The sequence below is a fragment of the Bacillus rossius genome, chromosome 10, assembly GCF_032445375.1.
Source record: "Bacillus rossius redtenbacheri isolate Brsri chromosome 10, Brsri_v3, whole genome shotgun sequence".
Taxonomy (NCBI): Eukaryota; Metazoa; Arthropoda; class Insecta; order Phasmatodea; family Bacillidae; genus Bacillus; species Bacillus rossius.
The window spans coordinates 40,803,338-40,809,337 of NC_086337.1; the positions used below are offsets into that span (position 1 = coordinate 40,803,338).

The following is a 6,000-nucleotide window of genomic DNA, read 5'->3' on the forward strand; positions in this document are numbered from 1 at the left end:
CTCTCTCTCTCTCTATCTTCGAGAGAGAGAGAGTGAGGGGAAGGGAAAAATAGGGCCAGTCCTTGCTTGAAGGAACGTGATCGCCGTACAGATCAGAAACGTGTGGTCGCTGCGCAGGGGTTTGGAGGGGGGGGGAATGGGGTTCCATCGGAAATACTGGCCCCTCTTGACCCGTGCCTAAAAGACTACTGCTAGTTGGGTACCAGCGCGGAAAAAAAAATTGGGATGAACATATGTAGGAGTGTTGCTGAACACTCAGAAAGTCATCTGTACACAACCTTTTTTCCCGCATCGTTTAGTTTTGTTCTATCACAATGGTCCCAAGGTTATCGTAGGCGCTAACTCGTCACAGTTTTTTTTTTTTTTTTTACAAAGACGCGTAATGTTCTTTGAATGATTATTGCAATGGTAAACACATAATAATTGGGTTCGCCTGAGCATACCTCATATCTCTGTTTTCCATAGTCTTTATTTTTTTGTATTTCATTACTATTATTATTGCCATTGCCCACTTAGTTCGTCTGTGCCTTGATATTTAATTTCTATTTCAACCCACGGAATTATTTCTGCTGTCTATGGATTTAACTTTTCACAAAGGCTGGTTTTGGCTTGTTATATGTGTGTTTGCGTATTCATATAATTTTAGGTTTCTTTATGACTTACAGTGTAATATATATGGCGTATGTTCAAAAAAATAAATTAAGGACGCATATTGGTTCGCGAACAACTTTCGGCATGGTTTGCTGCAAGTAGTAAGATATAATTGTGTTGGAAGTGAATCAAACTGGAGAAACATCATCCCTTCCTCTGAACGGTGTCCATTAAACGTACTTGTTCTTGAAAGGCAGCATCGACAGAAGACTTTCAATGTAGCTGTGAGGAGGTGTGTAGGTGGGTTCGATCTGGAGCACCCGGAATATACCACCCAGGTTATGCTCATCACATTTTCCTAACGTACTCGAAAATCCGGGATGGCGCGCCAAGTGTTGGGCCAGTAATGGAACTTCGAAGAAACTTTTTTTATGATGTGGGGTAAAGACAGTGTAAGTATAGGCCATTGATGATCAACTGGCCCACGACATATTAATTTGCGACTCTTTCAAAAGTAAAAAAATTAAAGAGAGCTTTTAGGAAGTATAAAACAAAAAATAATATATTATTTTTATAAATACTATATAATGTTATAAAGACAATTATTTTTTCACTTTTTTTTTTACTACATGCCACATATGTATTTATTGGTTACTGTACAGACTAAACAACGTTTAAAAATTTTGAGTGAATCTTTCAGTACTCGCCAGAGATGTGTAACATCTAACCTCAATATCGAGCAAATTCATGCGTTCTCGTGTTGCAGGTAAACTTAATTTATGAAACTCAGAAACGAAATCTAATGTTGAAATATTTAGAATAATGCCGAGCGTGATAAATATAAGAAAATTAGGTTTTCAACTTATATTTCTTGGACGCGAATCACATGTAGTTTCCGCACCCGCCGCTAGAATTAGCTGCCGGAGCAGCGATAAGGAGACTGAAATTTTAAATATTTATAATGTAACGGCTCTGATAAAAGCAACAAAAAAAACTTTAAAAAAAAAATCCCAGTTTTGAAACTGATTTTCAACAATGAATTACATTAAAATTCGGAATATCTTGTTAACATTCATTGAACAGTTAAAACAATAAAGTTTCAATTTGGCTTTGTGAACTTTAGGTCGCGCGCATCAGCCACAGATGTTTACACATCGTTCACACCGTGTTTACACATTTCAATTCCATGCGACTTCCAATAAATTTACGAAATTACTCCTAACGAATGCCCTATACTGAGCGCTAAGATGTTACACGTAAATAATAGCAAGTGTAGAACAGGGCTCCGACAAGAACGGCTGAGACATTCAGTCAAGTCGGGCAGTCGTGTCTGAGCTTGTGTATGGAGAGATAGGGGTGTGCATAGGACATTTGCTGAAATGGATTTTACTTTATCCTCGGTAGTGTGTAGATAAAGGCGTAGGTAATGTGTTTGTACCAAGGAAGTTGGACAGGTGTAAGTTTGCGAACTACAGTTGGTAAGGGTATGGCTAACAATTTTCGAGAACGAAATCCGTTTTGAAGCGTCTACAAACCCACAATTTATCTCAAAAATTTGTCCATCGCAAGCTCTCTCCTTTCAAAAATAAGCTAAGAAGAAGGTTAAAAAAAAAAATACTATTACGTGGTGCGTAGCATCAGCGCTGAAATTTAAATAAACAACAAATAAAGGTACAAAACAATTTCAATCAGAAAAGTTAGGATAGTGTTTTTAGGTAAAGCTGATAACTCGGGACATGGAAACTAAGAAGTCAGCCTCTCATAGAGAAAGCTTTTACTTTAAACATCTTAAATAAAAATACCTAAAATTATTACCTACTTATCAAAACACTTAACATAGTTTATTACAAATAGACAGCAGTAGCGAGTAGAAGTGGCTTGCTTTTACAATAAATAAGTACTTATATAAATAAATACTGACTCAAGTATAAATAAAATAGTTAAACAAATAAATAGTTAAATAAATAAATAAAAAAAAATTGTTATAAGATAGATTTTTATGACTCCCTTAGTTTCAGAAAATCAGACATGTATCTACTCGATTAAATAGGTATGAAAACTTACATGTTTGTAATAAAACTGTTAAGATGCGTAGGAAATCATAGCCGTAACAATTTAGCCCAACTTAACCGCCATATTATTCTCTTACTCACCGAAACGTCTCTCGCTACAGGCGCACGTACATCGTCTTCTACAAGCCACACGCAGTCGGAATGGATCGGCAGGTAAAAAAAAAAAAAAGGTCCCCCCCCCCCCCCACTCCAAACGTGCTTAAATAAAAAGTTACAGAGCTTACATGGCTGTAAAATTCACGACACTACCACAAGATTCTGAGAAAATATAATTAACATTCCCGGGGTAGCCAAGCCTCGTGGGCTCACCAACGACCGACGCAGTTCAACTTTCGCCCGGCAGGTCTCGACACGTACCGGCCGGAGGCGGCGGTGCGCAGTGCGTGATGCGCAGAAAACAAACTCAGCTGAGCGGGAAACTAGGCCAGCAGTGGCCCAGATTCCACGAGCGAGGCGACGCAAACCGCGCAGTCAGCAGTCGAGGCAATCACTGATCGGTCACGCCACCCGTTCCCGAAAATCCAACCACAACATGGTACTCAGCTCAGCACAACCTAAAATCACCGGAGAAGGTTAACATGACATGCGCTAGACAGGAATGTAAGCGAAATTCAACAACTAAATTACCGTGGCACCAAAGAGAGAAAAATTTCGGCGCAACAATACGTTTAATTTCATTTAATTTCCATTGTGTTATATTTGGTGGGCGGTTGTTTCGGCCTTTCAAAATCTACAACAATCAGAATTGTCAATAATATAAATCTATATGCAATCTTTACTTAAATAATAAATCGCACAAGTTAGAAATATCATGTCAAGGGTTATGATTAGATCCATTATATTATACCTTTACTCTTCTTTGCAATTTATTTCTGAACCATTCGCGTTTCTTGCAATAACGAACAATTTGAGCATCGATTAGCAAGTTACTAGCAACTTACTTAAAGTCAGCAAGCAGACAACTTTAAACGAGTTTTGGATATATATATATAATTTTAACGCTCAAGACTGTACATTTATCTGCGAATTCGTACTGTGGTAAACATTTATCTGAATTATAGCCTCAGTTCATACTTGCAGGGTTGTAATAAGTGTCAGAGACAATTGGTGGCGAGAGCAATAAAATAGATTTATCGAACGATCTATCAACCTGATCTCCTTGAGAGCTACATATACAGAACTAATGCATGTTCTCGATCCCTTATAGACATTATGTAGGTAAAGGAGCAGTAAAACTGTAAAAAAATTTATCATCAGCAGTAGATTGCCAAACCAAAGTTAAGAAATGATTAACAGTAAGATATTACATTAAATTTAACAACTGCAAGTTCTATTCGCGAATGGCAATCAATTCAAGAGGCGAATGTATAAAATGCAGGTTTACTTGAGCTCTGTCAATTAGAAAAATTACGAAAATTGTTTTATTTTTTCAGCGATACCAAGTGTCATCTCACTATATTATTTGATTGTAAATGAAGATTGGAATAATTTGTTGTCCCTTTTCGTAAGGTCATTATGCTTTGACGAATCTATGGTCTACTTCGCCACGCAAAAATTGAAAGAAACGCTTTAGCTTGAGAGGGAAGTAAAAAATTTAATAAAATATTACATTCAAAAACATAAGATCACAATTTGGACGTGTGTCTATTCTTGCTTTTACAATCTGCCCACCATGTGCTTGCTACTATCTGTAAAAACATATTTACGCAAACAGCAATGTTTTTCCTTCATATAAGTTAAATATTTTGAATTTTTTCCTAATACATGCTGAGATATACACATAATTCATATAATATTTTAAGGCTCGCTGGCTAGATGTTTCACTAAACTATAATTTTTGGATTGATGCGGAGGTCAATGCTTATTTACGGTCTCTTTCCATCTATTGTATTTAAATAAATTACAGAATGCGTGTCTGTGGTTTTGTGCATGCTAATTCAACCAATATTCCTACGGTCACAATAATTAGTCTCTGTCAGTTCAATCACATGTGTACTATCACATTCCAACTGAATGAAAATCTACATGTAGTTCCCCGCCTGAGGCAGGGTCGGCATGGATGGAGCGGGGCCGACACTCACATAGGAGCCGGCTGCCCTGCCAGAGGGACATACCTGTCGTTCCGGCCAGCCCCTGGAGAATGAGATGGTGTATGGAGCAGCGACGGAATTATTTCGTGGAGGAAACGGGAGAACCCGGAGAAAACCACAAATCCACGTTTTCCTACTTGCGAAAAACCCGGGTCATATTGGTGGAAGTAGAGTGTTCTAACCACTCAACTATTTAACTACAGTTGACAATCAGAATTTTTTCTGTATTTTCACATTTAATCAAGGTAGCTTCAGTACTACTCAATGCAGTTGTACTAAATAAGTTAAGAATATATATATATATATATATATGTATATTGTTTTAAGAATACTAACATTAAAAATAGTTCCCATGCTGTTTTGTAAATGTTCCTTGACGAATATTAACTATAATGCCGCATTGTCAGAATTGCTGATTCCATGTCTAGTCACACTATTTTAATTCTCTGAATTTTCGTACCATCAATTTTACTAATTATGTTAAAACAAAAGTTTTCTGTCATACCTCCTCTTTCAGCTTTGTTATGGAAGTTTGTAATGCTCTCCTACTCGTGTGACTATTTGTACAACAAAATATTCACGAATTAAAAGATTTGTCCCATAACACCACGCAAATCCGAGAACATTTGATAGCCCATTTAAATACGATTTTTAATCAAAAAACCAAAATCCAAAATACCGTAGTTTTCGAAAAATAGGTATTTCAAAAGAAAATTTTTATTTCTCCAGCCTGCACCAAATTATTAGTTACTTTGACTAAAATTCTTCTTCAGCGTTCAATAATCACTCTACTATTAATATAAATGCAAAATTAAATCATACATGCTATAGTACTAAGAAAAAATAAATCTTTATAAAAAGACTTACAAGGCAAAAAAAAATTAATCTGACAAATTTTACTAGATATGATGAAAAAAAAATTTGCAATAATTTGCCATTTTTTTCAAATAAAGTGCTCAATTAGCAAATTCATTCTTTGTATGGTGTGACTGTAAAAGTTACCCGATTAAAAATTGTTTCCTCATAAGTCTTAAGAATTTTTTTCCCCCTAAAAGTATAACATTTTATTTTATTTTGTATTGTTATCAATAGTAGGATTATTTGTGATTGCATTACAAAAAGTTATGTAAATTTTTAAAATAATTTGGTGCAGAATGGGGATTTAAATTCTTTGAAAAGATGTCTGTAACTAAAAAAAAAAAAAAATTTTTAAATTTATAGTGTTTATGAATCCTAAACGTGAGTCA

The 6,000-nt window shown here is 35.8% G+C and overlaps 1 protein-coding gene across 1 annotated transcript in view; it reads right to left on the minus strand.

The window, feature by feature from the left end:
* Nucleotides 1–2,827, minus strand: part of LOC134536015 (alpha-tocopherol transfer protein-like) — a 342,792-nt gene extending 339,965 nt beyond the window's left edge. The window contains exon 1 of the mRNA XM_063375510.1: nucleotides 2,745–2,827. The gene's annotated coding sequence lies outside the window, so the exon portion shown is untranslated. The remainder of the gene's footprint in view (nucleotides 1–2,744) is intronic.
* Between the last annotated feature and the right edge of the window lie 3,173 nt (nucleotides 2,828–6,000).